Source organism: Nelusetta ayraudi, unplaced genomic scaffold, assembly GCF_046127955.1.
Source record: "Nelusetta ayraudi isolate G7.1 ecotype Tasmania unplaced genomic scaffold, CSIRO-AGI_Nayr_v1 ptg000004l, whole genome shotgun sequence".
Lineage (NCBI taxonomy): Eukaryota > Metazoa > Chordata > Actinopteri > Tetraodontiformes > Monacanthidae > Nelusetta > Nelusetta ayraudi.
The window spans coordinates 14,350,111-14,367,331 of NW_027466054.1; positions in this window are offsets into that span (position 1 = coordinate 14,350,111).

Below are 17,221 nucleotides of genomic sequence, written 5' to 3' on the forward strand. Positions count from 1 at the left end.
CTAACAGACGTTTTTTATCGCAGCAATCATCTACCAATCAATCGCACCAATTTCACTAGCTAGAGATTATTAACGTTTTGACACCCTTTTTTTTCTTTAAGAATTAGCCGAGAACTGGAGGAAAAGTCGCGCTAATTAGCTCGCACATTTTCCCAGCGAGTGACGGAACAGAAGGCCGGTTGATGGCGCCGCATCAACTTATTTATCTCTTTGCGCGTGGCTGTTTTGAGCCGCGGCTCCATCTGTTTACACACCACTGGGGTTGTCATCGCCATGAGCGAGTGTGTGCGACTGCGCGCGTGCGTCTCCATGTGCAATGGATGCTACAACAAGCTCATCTGGTGGCAATGTGTCAGTGCCATTGACCCCTGTGTTCCCCATCTGGTTGGTACACACGCTCGGCCAGCAGTGACAGCTGTTCAATCAGGGGACCATCGCGGCTAACAGACACACAAACGCACAAGCGGTGCGCGACCCAAACACGCGCGCGAGGGCAGATTAGCTCCGAAGCGGAGTCGGAGGAAGCGTGGAAATGGATTCCACCACTCCGGCGGAGCTTTACATATTTTAATCGCACTCGAGTGTTGCTCGCGGTCGAGCGAGATTACAGTCGAGGCCGGTTCCTGTGACTCAGGCTGAAGGATCCGTGACACTTTTTGTTCCGTTTTTGTAGTTTGTTTTACTTTCCCCTCGTAACGAAGAGATTTAGTAACCGCTCTTTGATCACGATAACCGATTTAGTTACAACTCAATTTTTAAAAGTTTTGAAAAGTAAAACTATATTTCATAATAAAAACATAGCAAGTTAAAAAAAGTTAAAAAAAAAAAAGATTAGTGTGACACTGAAATCGAAAAATATGGCAAATCCAAAGACTTCTATTTCTTCACCAATCATTTTTGGACTTTTTACTTCAGTAATTTAGTTTTCAAGCTTCTCTGGCTTCTAAAAATCTGGCTTTTAGATCCAACCTTGGGCCTTGGCGTTTCTGTTCTCGGCAGTCACTGTCTAAACCTGAAAGAATTCAATGTTGGTTTTCCACTTGTTGGATTTCATATTTTGCCGGGATGGGAACAAAAAATAAATAAAAATAAATAGATAAATAAATAAAGAAACCCTAACCAAATGCGCCCGCTAAATTTTTTAAACGCGGCACACGCAGGTGAAGCCCCTGAGAGCTAACCTAATCACAGCCGCTGCTTTCATCTATTATTGAGCAGACGGTGGAGGGGGAGGCGGAGCTAGAGGGCTGGTGGAGGCGGGGCCCTGGGAGGCTGAAGGTGAGGGGAAACTGTTGCAGCTGTGCTCATTTTCCAGGGAAATGTTAAATCTGTGCGTCACGTCGCCCGAGCTGAATTATTGAGGAGCGGGCCGTGTGCAGCGGAGCGGATCCATCTCCCAGCATGCACCTGGGGGTTCCAACAAGATCCCCACACAGTCTCACACACACACACACGCACACCCTTTGGCATCAACAGGACTGTGACTCGCCTCCTATTGGAAGTTGTTGCTCCTGACTGTCTGAGGTGCTTCCAACCTCCTTTTCTTGGACTTGAGCTGAGTTTGCTTGAAAGAAGCAGCTCCCATATGGTCGGCCACAGCGCGCATGTGTGTGTGTGTGTGTGTAAATGTCATCAAAAATGTTCTCACGTATTTATTTGTGGCATTTGTTCCATCTGCTTTTGTGTCTTTGGGATCAATCCTGAGCTTTTCTGTTAAAAAGAAGAGGAAAAAGCATCTATCTAATCTAAACTTGGAGCGATATGCAGCTCACTGCACAGCTTCGTCCTCGGCCTGCATACTGAGCGCAGGACTGAGATAACCCCCGGGCCATCTGGAGTCGTCACAAAAGGCCACCACAAAGTCGACTTTCTCCTTCAACAATTTGTGCAATTTCACCCGCAGCTCAGGGCGAAATGTTTTTCTCCCTTGTTTACGTCTGAGAGGGGCGTCGTCACCCTTTCACCTGGAGAGCGCCGGCCGAACAAGACGCCTCTGACACCAAACAGAAACGGGGCTTTTGGAGCGAAGGGGACAAAGTTCAGGAGAGGCAATGGGCGTAATGTTCTAATCAGCTGCAGCAGTGCAAGGGAATTAGTGAGGAAGACCAACAATTCAGTGTGTAAAGTTTGAAGTCAGTATTAAAACAAAGAAGTTAACTATTGGTAAGAAATATTAAAGAAAGCAGCGTTTCCAGCATTGGGTTTATTTAATACAAATCAGTGCCCTGATAATTAAAATACTTACATTCTAATGAACTTTCTGTTTGTTAAAAAAGAAAAACCGAATCCCAAAATCTATTCTACATTTATAGCAGATAGATATGTAAAATATAGTATGAATAACAGATAAAAAGTTAACGTTTACAGCTGTGGGAGTTTAGATGTAAGAAAACATTTAAATATAAAGGTCAAGTATGAATTAACATAAACATGTGTTTTTAGTTAAATAATACAGTAGTTCCGTTTTTAATCATGTTATTCTGAAAAATAAACATTTGTGGCATACCAATGACACACACACACACACACACACACACACACACACACACACGTTATTTTCATTGGAAGTAAACTTTCCGGGGGGGGATTCTGGGCTTCAACTCTGAGCCGTGTGTCGCAGACGAAGCCACAACAACAAACAAATCAGTTACAATCCAGCGAGTTGCTCAGCGTCGCTGCTCCAAACTCCTCATGCTTCTTGGTGGATCCATCTCACGACGCTTCACTCTATCAGACCTGTTATCCGCTGGTGCCGACGGGGGAATTTTACATAGCGCTTATTCGCCAACACCGGCCAAGAGTCGCACATGAGCCTGTGCACGTTGCTCTGGCCGTGCAGCCACTTCTGTTTGTTTGTTTTGTTTGTTTGTTTCAACACATATCTGCACCATTAAACAAACAGGTGAGTGAGCCTCTGGGACATGCAGGCAGCGAACAGGCAGCAGGCGATAAATGATTTACTTCTTTGCGGAGCAGACTGTCATTATTTTTTTCTTTGCCATAGATAAAATATGTGGCATTTGTTTACGAGATCACCTGACCTTGTTGAAGTAGTTGGAGTGAAAGGCTGGAAAGTTTGCAAATTTCACAGTGTAAACAAAAGCAGCTGCGGCTGATCAAAATCAGCCGTTGATTTTGATTTTGATTCCAAGACACATCAACAGTCAGTTTAAACTGTATTTAAGATACCAAGCTGGGCTAGAAGAGCGGCGGATTCTCAACGTCATGATAAAGAACAAAGCACCTAAGCATCAGTATTATCACAACACCTTCTTTAAATGCAGCCAATAAGATGCATCTATTAAAAAAACAAAAAGAAAACATGTTACAGTGTCAATACTGTAATACTTTCCCATCACTGCCTGAGATTTTCCATCTCTTCTCTTCATGGGTTGAGTGACTTCTGCCACGGCCTGTATGATGCATTTGTATTAAAGTTTAAAGTTTATATGAATGGCAGTGTTCTGACAAAACACTTCTTGTGGTCTTGGTGTCTGAACAAGGTTCTATCAAGATCTTGGTTTTGGTCTTGATGCCCCTGGTCTTGACTTGCTCCTGGTTAAGTCGGTCTTGAGTACATCTTTGTTTTGGTCTTCCCAACAAAACTCGACCCATCCAAAAAAAAAAAAAAAAAAAATCTTTTCCCTCCTCGTTTCTCTCTTTGCTTTTCCTCCAGACTTCGGCTCATTCCCACAGGAGGGCCCGGCTGGGAGAAGGCAGAGAGGAGCGCCTTTTTTTTCTTCTCTTCTTGCTAAAATATGAATTAATACCTTCTCCTCTGTAAATATTTAACAGCACTTAAACTTGCAGCTCCCCCGGCGAGACCTCGGCGAGGAAATGTCTGGAGAACGTGGGATTCGGGCTGGTGTGAAATGTGGGAAACGCATGGGTTAAGCGCAGATTCAATTAACGTAGCATGCTAGCTCCTCGGCGCCGGGGGAAATCATATGCGGCGAATAAACACATCATGCCGGCTGTGTTTTATGCACTGTTTGGAAAATACTCCACGATATACTGCACATTAGAGAGGAGGAAGCACTCTGCAGCTCCCAGGTGAGAACAAACTGCGCTGTGATGTGTGATTTGTAAATGGATGGAGGTCACGGCTTCCATCTTCAGCTCACCATCCTCATTACTTGATAATGCTAATTAGAGAGGGGAGCTGATTTGGTTTTGATGATGCTCAAAGAGCTCATGGAAAGTGGTTCCTAAAACACCTGTGTACTTCAGTAAATCTTCACCTGTGGATTTTTTTTTTTTTTTTTTCCCTGAGGAAGAATTTGGACAACATATTTATAGCGCGCGCGCCCGTGTGTGTGTGTGTGTGTGTGTGTGTGTGTGTGATGTTTACATAAGTGTTAGTAAACGAAGGAGGAGATTCAACAAAGCAATAAGCAACAAAGGTCAAATTACAGCAGATGTGTGAGCCGTCGGTCCAGCAGCTCCTCGAGTTGTTGCGCGAGCGTCGAGGAGAATCGAACGAGTCAAGATGAAAAAACTGATTCAGTTTTCACACCAAAAAAGGTCATTATGTTGGAAATATTGTATGATTTGCTTCTCTCTCTTCCACACCACACACAGGCAGCAGTCTGACCTGGTGACTTCCCCAAGATCCACAAAACTCAGCTTGAGCAACTCAAAGCATTTTTTTTTTTTTTTTCCACATCATCGTCCACGAAGACTCTCCGGACTTGATTTGCAAACTTTGAGTAACGCGAGTAAAGTGAAAGTGGTGCTTGAACCGAGGCGGAAAACTTTAGGAAGCAGCACTTGGCTAAAATCACACACAACACAATTAGTACTTCCTTTTTTAAAAAAAGAGGATGATGTCGTGACTCCTGAGTGGAGGGAAAAAAAAGAGGTTCCCTCAGGCAAAGCTGGAACACTATTAGCAGCTTCTATTAGGGCCGAGAGGAGATAGAAACACGGCGCATGTTGAGCGGCGGTCCGGCGTGATTTGAGTATTCCCGTCCTCTCCGGGGGACTGAAGGCGGGGAGGGCCTTCATCTCTGTGGGGGCCTAATAGGCCGTTTTTACAGAGGCTGAAGCGCGACAGAATAAAGGTGGGGGGGGGGGGGGGGGGTGAGTGAGGGGAGCAGTGGGAAGGAGCCGGGAGAGCCGCTCTGCTGCTGCTGTTGCTGCTGCTGCTGGCGGAGGAGATCACATCATCAGGAGAACAATTCAGCCGAGCGTCAAAGGTCCTCGCTGCCAACTTCCTAACCCCTCCTCCCCCCACCCCCCACCACCCCACCCCACCGCTACCCCCACCACCAGCACTGCCACCGCATGCACTGTCTAATTTTAGCAGGATTATCAGGGTTTTTTTCCCCCCGCATGCTGCTCTGTGTGATGAACCTGAGTGCGACTCTGCGTGAGGCCCAGATGAACGTCCCGCCGCCGCTGCAGCGAAGTGGAGCTCTCTTAATAGCCTCCACCCCCCCCCCCCCCCCCCACTTGTGCTAAAAGAGTTTGTGTTGCCACATGTCGTCGTCGTCTCACGTTTCAAAGCCACGCAAGGGAGCAAACCATTTTGACTGGACTGACTGGACTGACTGGACTGACGCAACATCCAATGTGTGATGGCCCAATAAACTATTGTTGAGTTTGATCCACACAATCAGTCTGGCCTTCAACTGCAAACTCTTTTTTTTTTTTTTAATGTTTTGATGTTGTGATGATCTTCAATCTCACATATATTTGCAGCTGTTCTGACATTAAACACATGAGGCAGCAGTGTTGAATATTTGAGCTGAGCTTCTGCATGGCAGCAAACCGAAGATTCTTCTTCTTCTTTTCTCCCCCTTTCATGCGCAGCCACAGTGTATTTCTTTCACATTGTTCCTCCTAATGGAAGAAGTTCTGGTTTCATCTTATTTATAAGGAACCCGCCCAGATTGGAGCTCATTAATAAGTCCTCCACTCCTCTCGGTTGCATTAACAATGGAGTCTGGGCAGCTCCTCTGCTGTCTGACTGCTCCGGATGAATACAGTCATCCTTGGATGGAAGCCCAATCATTCCTCCGACGACCTGCACCTGGTTCTGCGTCTCCATTCATTGTAAAGAGGCTTTGATAATCCAGGAGTAGCCAGGGCTCCCTGGACTAGACTCGACTGGTCTAGACTAGACCTGTTGCCAGAGTGTTGTTATTGTTTGCTTGTAAAATACTTATTTCAGTTTTTAGTCTTCAATGGGAGTGAAAAATGTTGATTAGCTCCTGAAACACACACAGTACACTGAGTCTATATTTAGGAAGACGCAGGAGTGACATGATTTTTTTGTTGCTCACATGCGTGTGTGTGATTTTTTATTTATTTTCTTTCCCCAGGGGTTTGTGTGTAGGGAGTTGATTTACGGAATGAAAGGCCAGTGAGTGATGGCGAAATATAAACGCTGGTCGTTACCGCTGAGCCAAGCAGCCTCCAGCTTCCTCTGTGACTTGTGGTGTTTGCTTCCACTGCCAAAAGGAGGCCGTGCCAAACTCCTATCAACCGGCAGAACGTTTGAAAGTCATCCAAGAGAAAAAGGTGAGAAACCCCCACTGCACTCCCCCAACACAGAGACGCGTGCGTCTGCGAAAACACGCCGTTTATGTGCATCATTTACAACACTTTTGTGTCCGGCCTTTTGTCCTTTTACACCAATGTAAAAAAAAAGAAGAAGAAATCATGGTGAAAATGATTTAATTGCATATTGTTTATGGGTTTGTGTGCGTGTGTAGCTTCAATGTGCACAAACCATCTCTTTTTCCCAAAATGATTCATCACAAAGGTGTTTGGATCTTTTGAAACAAATTGTCCAGAATAATTTAGCTAGAAAATAGCTCCTGTTAATTACTGTGCATGTTCACTAACACTTTTTTTTTTTTTTTTTATCGCATAAATGAAACGCTAGGAAGAAGAAGGCTTTTCGCACAATTAAAGTTTGTTTTGAGAAATAAAAGAAAAAATGCCTCAGGGATAAAAAAAACAACAACAAACAAACACAAAAAGCAACTCAAAAACAAAAAAACTGTTGACATAATGTAATGCAATTTGTTTCTATATGTTAACGCAGTACACTTATTTACTTACATCCCGAAGTGGTGACGCATAACTAGTCTTTTCACAAATTGGACTCTGCTGTTTCTCCTCTTCTGCTACTGCTGTCACGGCAAATTGCAGAGAGGAAAAAAACAACATTCTAATCTCTCTCTGAATCGTACGGTGCCATTTGGACGGAGTCGTTTTTCTCTCATTTTCAGACAACTTTTTATGACACTTAAACCAAACTCACAACCCAACCAAAGTTAACACGAGATGTGTAAAATGTGCCGTGCTAGCCTGGAGCACATTAGCAAGAAAGCCGGATACTAACATTAGCCTGCGCTAATGCCACGATGCCGCTTCTCCTGCGACGCGGATGTGTTTTTCTTGCATGCATCGCTACACTCTCACGTTTTTAAGACCATTTTACAAAGAGTGCACTTGATGTTGGCATATCCCTCAAAGTGTGAACGCACTCCTGATCGTTAAAAACAAGGTATATTAAACACCTGCCTTGAGTTCATGAGTTGCGCCGGCTGAACATTTCTATAGCTCGCCACAAGAAACCCAGGCGTGTGTCTTCGGTTATAAATATTTTCTGCTGATGCACAAATTAATTTAGCCCTTCGTTCCGCACACGCGCTGGAAGCTTTTTTCACTCAGCACGAAGTCTTCACACGTGTGCTGGCGTGCTTAAAGATTTATGTCCGTCAATTGAGCGTGCATAAAACTGAGAAACGAGTTGGAAGAGGAGGGGAGCTGAGGTCGCTCTCCAGTTTGATGGTGTGCTTATTGCCAGTGGCTGCTGTGATATGTTTTTTTTTATTATTAGGTTCATTGCCGGTGTGACCCTGGACTGCCAACAGAAATCACCGGACATGAGGGGAATTATGAGCCACCTTTCTTGACCAAACACACAATCTCTCTCATTCACACACTCTCACACAGACACACAGACACACACGTGCGCGCACACACGCAAGCTGTCGGATAAGGCAGGCAAAGAAGTTTTGAGTAATACCAACAGCTTAGGATGCGAGCAGTGGATTTAGGAGGCAGAGAGCAGGATGTGTGTAAGGTTTTGTAATGACGCTGTGGCCCCGGGGAGACAAGATGTAAGAGGGAAGCAATAATATAGGAAGAAAAAAAGATGTGATTCACGGAAAAGGACCACGGATGAGAGGGTAATCGTGTAAATTGAAAAGGAAATTAACTGAAAAAAAGGGTGCAGGAAAATGGACAGAGGAAAAAATGGGAAAAGGAGATTCGAGCAGATGCAGAGTAATCAAAACCAAAACTATCTTTCTTAAACAATTCCTCCCTTTTACATTAGTCTCCAGACAAGATGATCTTTAAATTAGATTAAATCATTCATTGGGTTGGCGCACATGTCAAAATCAAACCCATCATTTTTGCGCCCTGCAAAAAGCCAGTGAAGATGAGAAACACAAACAAATAATCACAAAAAGTCAAACTTGTTCAAGAAAAAGTAGAAAAAAAAGAAGTTTAGGATAAAGTTTGTTTACTTGAGCAGTGGATCCTCCACTGGTGGAGAAATGTGGGTGTCTCATCCAGAGTAACTAAAATGATGAAGTAGCTCAGAACTATGTGCCACAATATATATTTACATCTTTGCAAATGTGGAATGCAGTACTGGTAACTTGAATAAGAAGAGTAAAGCCCGCGGTTGAAAAAATATGAGGGTTTTTCATAAAAGCAGAGAGCAAGCTTCTGCCTGCAGTGCAGTCGCAACTGCAGCAGCAGTGAAATTCTGTCTGCCACAAGCCTGCAGCCACTACCACACACACACACACACACACACACACACACACACACAAGGGCACAAAAAAGAGGTGTAGTACCAGCAAAGTGCTGATGAACACACACACATCGTCGCTCCTGTTCACAGGGTGTCGCCAAGGTCCTGCTGTGCAGCTGAAGTTAACACCGCAGAGTCACATGTGAGAGAGCTCACCTGGCGTCCGGCCCAGATCTGACACACTGCAGTGGCGCCACCGCCGCCGTTCCTCTTCCTCTTTTGGACAGGCACCAACTCCGACAGTTAGCACCCGCCGTTAGCGGCGTTTTATGTGCCTCATCTCGTTGATTCACCTGCCTCCAGTATGTGTGTGTGTGTGTGTGTGTGTGTGTGTGCGGTGGCAATCACACTAATCATATTATGTGTAACGTATCGCGCTGCTTCAAACAAAGGGCCAGACCTCAATGGAGAGAGAATAAAGACCCGATTGAAATGCACGATTGAAAGAAGATTCATGGAATCAAAGCTCGACCAAAAAACAAGTCTCATCTCGTCACCCAAACAAATCATTGTTTTTTTGTTTGTTTCTTTGTTTCCTTTAAGAATTCTTAATCATGAACCAAACCAAAAGCAGAAGTTAATAAGACAGGGAAATAGTATGAGATCACAATTAGCAAGTTAGCTAGTTAGCTAGCTGCCTTGCTAACCTTTGGCCAACCGGTGAACTTAGATTAACTTCAACTGCTGAATAAGATGCACTCAACATGACTGACTACACTGCAGTAACTGTACTGATTGACCTTGAACATAGAGACTCTACTGATGTAAGCGATTAGCACCGCACTGTGCACATTACGCAACAGATGAGCAGCGGTGGTACGTCTGTGACGTACGTGCATTGGCAGGTAGGACTCATTAAAATTAGAGGTAGAAATGCAATAATAAAAAAAAAAACAATAATTTACCTGCACGGTGCTCATTGGGTTTGATAGGTATCTGGATTTACACTTGGGAATAATTTGGTGCTCAGAGTCATAAGTTAAAACCCCAGGAAAGACTTAATTACCTGACCATATCTTTTAATGAAAACTTTGACGTGTGTGTGTGTGTGTGAGTGAGAGAGAGAGAGAGAGGGAGGGAGAGAGAGAGAGAGAGAGAGAGAGAGAGAGATGTGTGATGTGCACCTGCCAACAGGAAAAGGGTCTGATATCATTCTCATCACTGTACCCAAATGAAATTGCATATCTGTGTGCTTTAAAAGCAATCTGTCTTTTAAAACCCAATTGGAAGGGATTTTTATTTATTTCATTTTTTTTTTTAGTTTTAAATATGGAAAAGAAAATAACCTTGCAGTTATGAGAGCGCCATCCGCCCCTCCATCTAACTCCAAGTCCAAATTGAGCATTTCCAATGATGTCTAGCCGCTGCTGCCGGAGTGTAGTATTCAGTTAATCTGAATGTCTTATTACTGGAACGAGGAAGAAACACAAAAAAATAACAGACCACATTGGCTGCAATGGCCGCTAAAGATGTCTGACAACAGTGAGTCATGCTCAACACAGTCAGAACTAAACTCTGAACAAACACGTTGGTTGCCAGTGTGTTCGTTTTTTCTCTTTTCATTTTGCTAAATGATGTGAGAATGGTGGCGACGAGCAAGCACAGGCACACAACTGTAATGAGATTCACGACCTTTAGCCAAAGTTAGCAGCGTGTTTCAAGGAAGAAAAAGATCGTAAAGCCATGTTACCTTTGTCCCCGAGCTCGTAAGTGAACATTGCGAGCGTAACGGCTTCCGACACAGAAATGCGGCTCAGAGTATTTCGAAGACAGAGTGTCGCCGCTTCTGCCATAAAATCCCTCAATGTGCAGTTTGACGCGCGATGCATCATCACACACCAGCGCGGAGTGAGACGTTTTCTATTTATTCCCTCGCATTTGGCCGATAATAAGCTGGTCACTGAGCGTGCTTGCGTGCGTGCATTTCACCGGTAATTTCGTAATTCAGGCCCGCTGGTCACATAAATGCGTAATGGCCAAGAATGCAGCCATTTATAACGTTGTGTTATGTGTGTAACTCGACGGCGTGCCGAAAAGTTAAGCAGTGCGGCGGCGCCACAGTGAAAGTCCTGGCAGAGTGAAAGGTAATGCGTGATGTGTGTGTGGGTTTTGTATTTTCTTTATTTTTGGAATGAAATTAGTTGGTGGCTCCTGGAAGAAGCAATCCCATTCCCGCTCAACGGCTGCAACACAATGGAACTGGCTGCATTCGACCAAATAAATCTACCTCCTAATGGGCCTCTGCGAATGTTGTCGCTTTTCCCCCCTTGTGCACGTGCACGTTCACACTGTTCCATTGGCGAGGGGGGGGGGGGCTACTCCACAAGGTTGCCTCCCGCCCGCTGCTCTGCCTCGGTGTGTGTGTGTGTGCGTGCGTGCGCACCTACAGTACGTGCATGTTCGCACGTGTGCCGCACACACGCGCCCTCTCAAGAGTGTCGCTATAATTAATCACAATTATCAGGTTGACTAATGCAGGTGCAGCCTCGCTGGGAGAGGCCATTTACAAGCTTGGCACCACGAAAAAAAACCAAAAAACCAAAAAACAACCAAAGTGACAAAATGGTGGGAAGCTTCAGACGGCGGCTCACCTGCCGCCTTGGATATTCACTCCCGTCTCCTGCCACAAATAGCGAGCCGCCACAGATCGACCTCCTTCCAAAGGGGAACTTCCCGCCGAGAATTATTCCTTTGTCGCAAAAAAAAAAAAAAAGCAAGAGAGAAATCGAGCTCACATATGCCAGGAATGGCAAACGAGCGAGGAGTTATTTATGACGCCGCCTGTTTAAACGCAAAATCACCGCCGGAGGACGACAATGGGGGTCCCACTTCAAAGTGACACTGTTATGATTCCTGGCAATTCATCAAGCGCAGGCGCAAAGAAAAAGTGGCACGCATCCCCGTTTCTTCCGAAAGGAACAGGAGGAAAAAAAAAAAAAAAACCAAAAAAACAGGCCCAACTTCTCATCAAAGCAAAAAAAAAAAAAAAAAAAAAAGGGGGGTGTTCAAGTTAAAGTTCAGGACAAGCAATCGAGGGCCAGCTTATCCTGTCCTCAGAGAGGCGGCTGGGGGGAGAGGAGGGGGGGCGGGGGTGTGGAGGAGGGGCTGAATAGGAGCACACTGGCAGAATAAGAACGAAGGCATCCCTCCTTCCTGCTGAAACGCTAATGAGGGTCCAAATCCACTACTGGCTAATTAACCATGATACCCTGTGACACAGGGGGAGGGGAAGCTGAGTGGGAGGAGGGGAGTGTGTGTGTGTGTGTGTGTGTGTGTGGGGGGGGGGGGGGAGGGGTGAAGGAGGAGAGGGCTGGATGCAGATTGCAGCAGGAAAAAAGGGGGGCCGACCACAACCACCGTGGAAGAATAAAGGGGGGAGAAAAAGCAGCGCGGAGGGAAAGAAGATGAAATTTTGGTGGTGGTGGCGGCGGCGGGAGGGGGAGGGGGGAGCCGAGGGGGGGTCGGGGAGGGGGAGGGGGTGGGGGGGAGCAGAGGGGGGGTCGGGGTGGGGGAGGGGGATCTCAAGGAATCAGCCATTCTCACTTAGAGAATAATGAGGGGTCTATGCATTTATCAGGAGTTGCTGTGTTAACAGCTCCTCTCCGCTTTCATCTCGCACCAGCCGTCCCTTCACATGCGGGGCATGTTAATCGATTTGCTCGCAGTCGGGGTAAACACGCGGCGGAGGAGCGGACGGCGAATGAATCACGCATGCGGCGAGGCCCAGCGTGTCTGTCTGAGCCCGAGTGCGTGCACGTGTGTGTTGTTTGCCGAAGAGGAGAGAAACCGTGCGCTGTTGCTGTTTGTTGCGCGCAACGTACACACCTTAAAGTGGACACACTTCAGCCGTCGCTGTGTGAGCAGGCATTCACACGCGCACGCGAGGCACGGCGGCAGGCGCGCACGGCGCCGCCACCGCGGCGGCTAGCCGGGGATCTTTGGTATTCCGCCGAGCCGCCGGCCCGGCCAACTTTGATGCTTTTCTGACAGCTTGACCTTTTGTTGCGTATTCCTCCAATCACGCCGGCCAAAAGACGGCGCCAGTCGCACACAAAGACACACGGCCTGCACGATCCGGGATTCCACACACACACACACACACACACACACACACACACACACACACACACACACACACACACACACACACTACACACTGGACTGTGAAGTGTTCCATTCAGTCTCCGCACAGACCAAACTTCACACATTTTGTGTGTGTGTGTGTGTGTGTGTGTGTGTGTGGGGGGGGGGGGGGGGTGGGGGGGGGGGGGGCAGAGAGCAATGTGTGCAGGTGGGTTCTAGTCGGTGATGATTACAACCAACAGTTGTAATCAGGAACCAGAACATGTGTGTGTATGTTTGTGTGTGTGAGACTCTGTGTGTGTGTGTGTGTGTGTGTGTGTGTGTGAGGCCGCTGCCTGATCCCAGCAGGTGGCTGGAGGATTGGCTGAGTGTTGACAGTGGAGGAATGCGCCGCGCGTCCATTTTGTCCGTCTATTTGTCAGCCCGTCTCTCTGTTTGTCAGCCTGTCCGTTCATCTGTCCATCCTCCCGCCGTTTGTTCTGCTGCCCGCTGGACGTGTCTATCTCCTTCCCATCTGGCTGCCTCAGCCCTTTATACCCCCCACCCCCCCGCCCCCCCCCCGCCTCTTGTCTTATCTCCCATATCTGTCTCATTTTCATCTTTTCCATCTTAATATCTGGCCGCTCCTGGTCCGCCTGCCAAAGAGCCGCTCAGTTGTCAGTCTCCGTTAGCCGCGCGCCTCCGCTTGTCTGTCTTCTTCATCTGCTGCAGTCAGTCAGTCAGTCAGTCAGTCAGTCAGTCACGCTCTCTGACATGCACCTCCGTCTCCCCGCCGCTCCTGGATCTCCTCTCCCTCTCCTCTGGTTCCAGGCAAACCCCGGCGCCAAACCGCCGTAACGCCTGTGAACCCCCCTCAGGGTCTCTGCTCCAGTGATAATGTGTAATAATGCCTTTATGTTTCCTTAGCAACACCATGGAGACCCCTCCCCTGCGTTTGTGGTTTGCTTGCTGCAAAGAAGTGGGGTGGGTTTGGGTGGGGGCGGTGGGGTGCGGGGGGGGGGGAGAGAAGGGGGTGGAAAAAAAATAATAATCGTTGTCAACAGGCGGCTCTGGATTCTGCTGTTTCATCCCTGCAGTACCCGAAATCGTCATTGGAGGGCGCTGGAATGCAAGGGAAAGGCAGAGGGGGCTGAGGGGCACCGACAGCGGGAAAACAAAGCTGCGGCCTTTGGAGGACTGAGCGGCGCCGCTGACTGAATCTGCCGCCGATTGAAAATGAGCTTCTGGGCGACGACTTTCTTCCTCTGGTCCTTTCTTTCTGTTTTCTCCTCCCCACCTTTGCCCCCCCCCTCCGTCTCTCCCAATATCCATCCATCAGCGCTGGTATTTAGAGCATGTTAGCGCTGACAGAAGTTTGCAACCCACAAGTCGATGGCGACTCCAGTGAATGGCTGCGGTGGGAGGGGCTCGGGCTTTCTGCCGGGGAGAATTATGATCAACAATCAATAGGCACAGAGACTCGGGCGCGCGCACGTGCACACACGCACACAGAATTGGCCACACGTGCGCACGCAGGCTTCCATCACTTTGATGCGATTGTCACTGCACCTGGTTTTAATCAACTTTCCAAGGCCACACACACGCACATGCGCGCGCGCGCACACACACACGTAGACTTTCGTCATCCCGTCTTCTCTCCCTCCTTCAGTTTCCCCCTCGGCAGACTGGAACGCACGGGATTAAAGGAGAAGGAGAAGGAGAAGGAAAAAAAAAGAAAGTAACCAATAAATTATTATTGATCTGCAGGGTTGGCTGCTGGACGCGGAATGGATCTCACGAGTAATTTTCACTGTGCTGCCGTTTATCACCCAAACAGTGTGCGTTTGTGTGTGCGTGTGTGTGCGTGTGTATACAGTACAAGAACGTGTGGGAATTTCTCATACTGGTTTTCTGTACCAAATGAGTTACTCTTTTTGCACTTTTGAGGACTTTACGAGGGAGGTGTCCTGAATGAATGACATGAAAATTCAACATTTTGATGAAATGTTCTCCCAGTTCAGGTTGCACCGCTATCGAGAAGGTGGGGACAGAGAAGGAAAGGTGAAAACTGGACCTCCGCCACCTCTGGGTGTTTTTGGGACGTAAGGTCGTTTGGGATTCCCAACCACAAGAGGAAGGGTGCCAGGTGATACCCAGGCTGCTGTCTTTTGACTGACATAATTTTTTTCTCCTATGCTACACAAGCATCACGAGCCGTCGTCGGCAAGAGAGCACAGAACGTCTGAAAATATCGCTCTTCCGCTGATTGAGGGTTGGCAGGAGGAGGCAGCGGGACGAGTTCCACGGCGTCAGCAATCAGTCTTAATGAATGAGAGGAAATCGTTGTTACACGTGTTTGTTGTCAGCAGCGTATATATCTGGCAAACTGCTCCCCAATCGACACCAAAGAGAGGGGATTAGTTACTTAAAAAAATTAATGTGACTAATAACTTTGAGAAAATGTCCAAATTGTGAAGGATTTGCTCATTTAAAACGGGGAGAAAAGCCATGAGAGTGAACACAAAGCAATATTCTCACTATGAAAGCGAACAACGCTTTGTGTTAATTATTAATTTGTGAATCCTGGTAGAAAAAATGTGGTGATTTTCATTCTCTTTTGTAATATGTCAAGTTGCCTCCGCCGACAATTTTCTATTTGAATGCTCGAGCTTCCTTTGCAGGGGGATTTGCAGCATATTGGAAAGGAATTCAATGTGTTTAGAGGATTTTCTGCGGCCCTTCCCGAGACTTTCACTGCCTTTGTGTTTTGCCTGTAAGGAGCACTTGTCAGGTGCAATACAGTCAAACATTCCTGCATAATTTACCAGCAGAAAACATAATACTGGCTCTGCGAGACTTTGTTGTGACCCTGTCCGAGTGGTGCATGTCGAACCGTCTCCTGGTTTTTGACAAGGTCGACTTTGCTTTTTGTCTGCTGGCTGAACATCCACAGATGATACTGTTTTTTTTCAAAAACAGTTGCAACTGATGGTGGGTACAGAAAACGCATTTGCTCGGAATTTGTTACATAACCAACGGCGAAAGACATAATACAAGAGTTTTTTGTTTTTTTCCCAACAAAGCAGGGCCCAGATTTTCTATTTACCGATGAAGACTGATTTACTGCTGAGCTAATCACATTTTCACACCAAACGGCACTGGCGTTGCTCAGAAACCCAACAGGGTTCGGGTGGCAGAGGCTCCTGGTGTAATTAACACCCCGGGAAACGTGACTGGCGGCTGCGGCTGTGACCCTTGAGGCGTCTTGAACAGAAGCCTCTAATGTGCACCGCAAATAGAAAGAAAATTGTTTCTGACTGCGACACGACCGCCGCGACAAGGCCACAGGTGGCTCCGCTGAAAATAGAAATGGGAATCTCCACCGCGTTTCCACCGCGGCATCAGATTTAATGGCTGTTTCTGTTTCCCCCAGTCGATCGCAGCTACACAACTATTTTTTTATTTTTTTGTCGGCGGTGAGCGGATAAATTACGGTGTCCTTTGTTTTACTGTCAGCGTTGTTTTCGAAGCGAGATTTGTGGAACTGTTTTGCGAAAGCAATATCACACTTGAGATGTTGCCGTTATGGTGAGTGCTATCGCACCGTAATGGTCCTTGCTGCATGGCTCTTAGCTGTGTGTCTGCGGCGGCATCACACCCATGGTGATATTGGGGACAGCGGCACTTCCTATTGTGCCGTATCGCTTAAATACTAACTGTGCACCGCTGCTGTTAGGCCGAAAACACAATGAATGGGCAGAAATATATAATAAACTTATAAGTGGCCAGAGGCACCTGACAATCAAGTGGGCAGCCTGAGGTTCCCTTCGCCCGACTGACATGAAGAGTTTGACCGCTTGGCGTGGAAACGATTCATCAAACTCAGTAAAAGAGAGTCTGCGCATGGTGATTATTACGATTTTATGGCACCAAAATTGGCTGGAAATTTCTCAATAGGAGCAGCATTAACCTGACTCCATGGGGCAAAAAGGATTTTTGTGAAAGCGTAGCTTTGAGCAATGTATTTTTCCTCGTCCCCTATTTTTTTTATTTTTTATTATGACTGTTCTCAGTATTTCACCATTTCATTTCATTTTTTTCACAATGGCATCTTATTTCTCGCTGACTCTCTTGATTGAGCAGTTTTTTTGTTGTTGTTGTTGCTGTTCTTTATACAGTCAAAAATTGCAGTTATTTATTTATTTTCAGTCCTTCTGCTTCCCTGTAGAGAAATCACATTCCTTTCATTCATTTTTGAAGAAATGAACCACCCATTGTAAAAGAATTTCCTCCACTACGTGTTTACCAAACCATTTC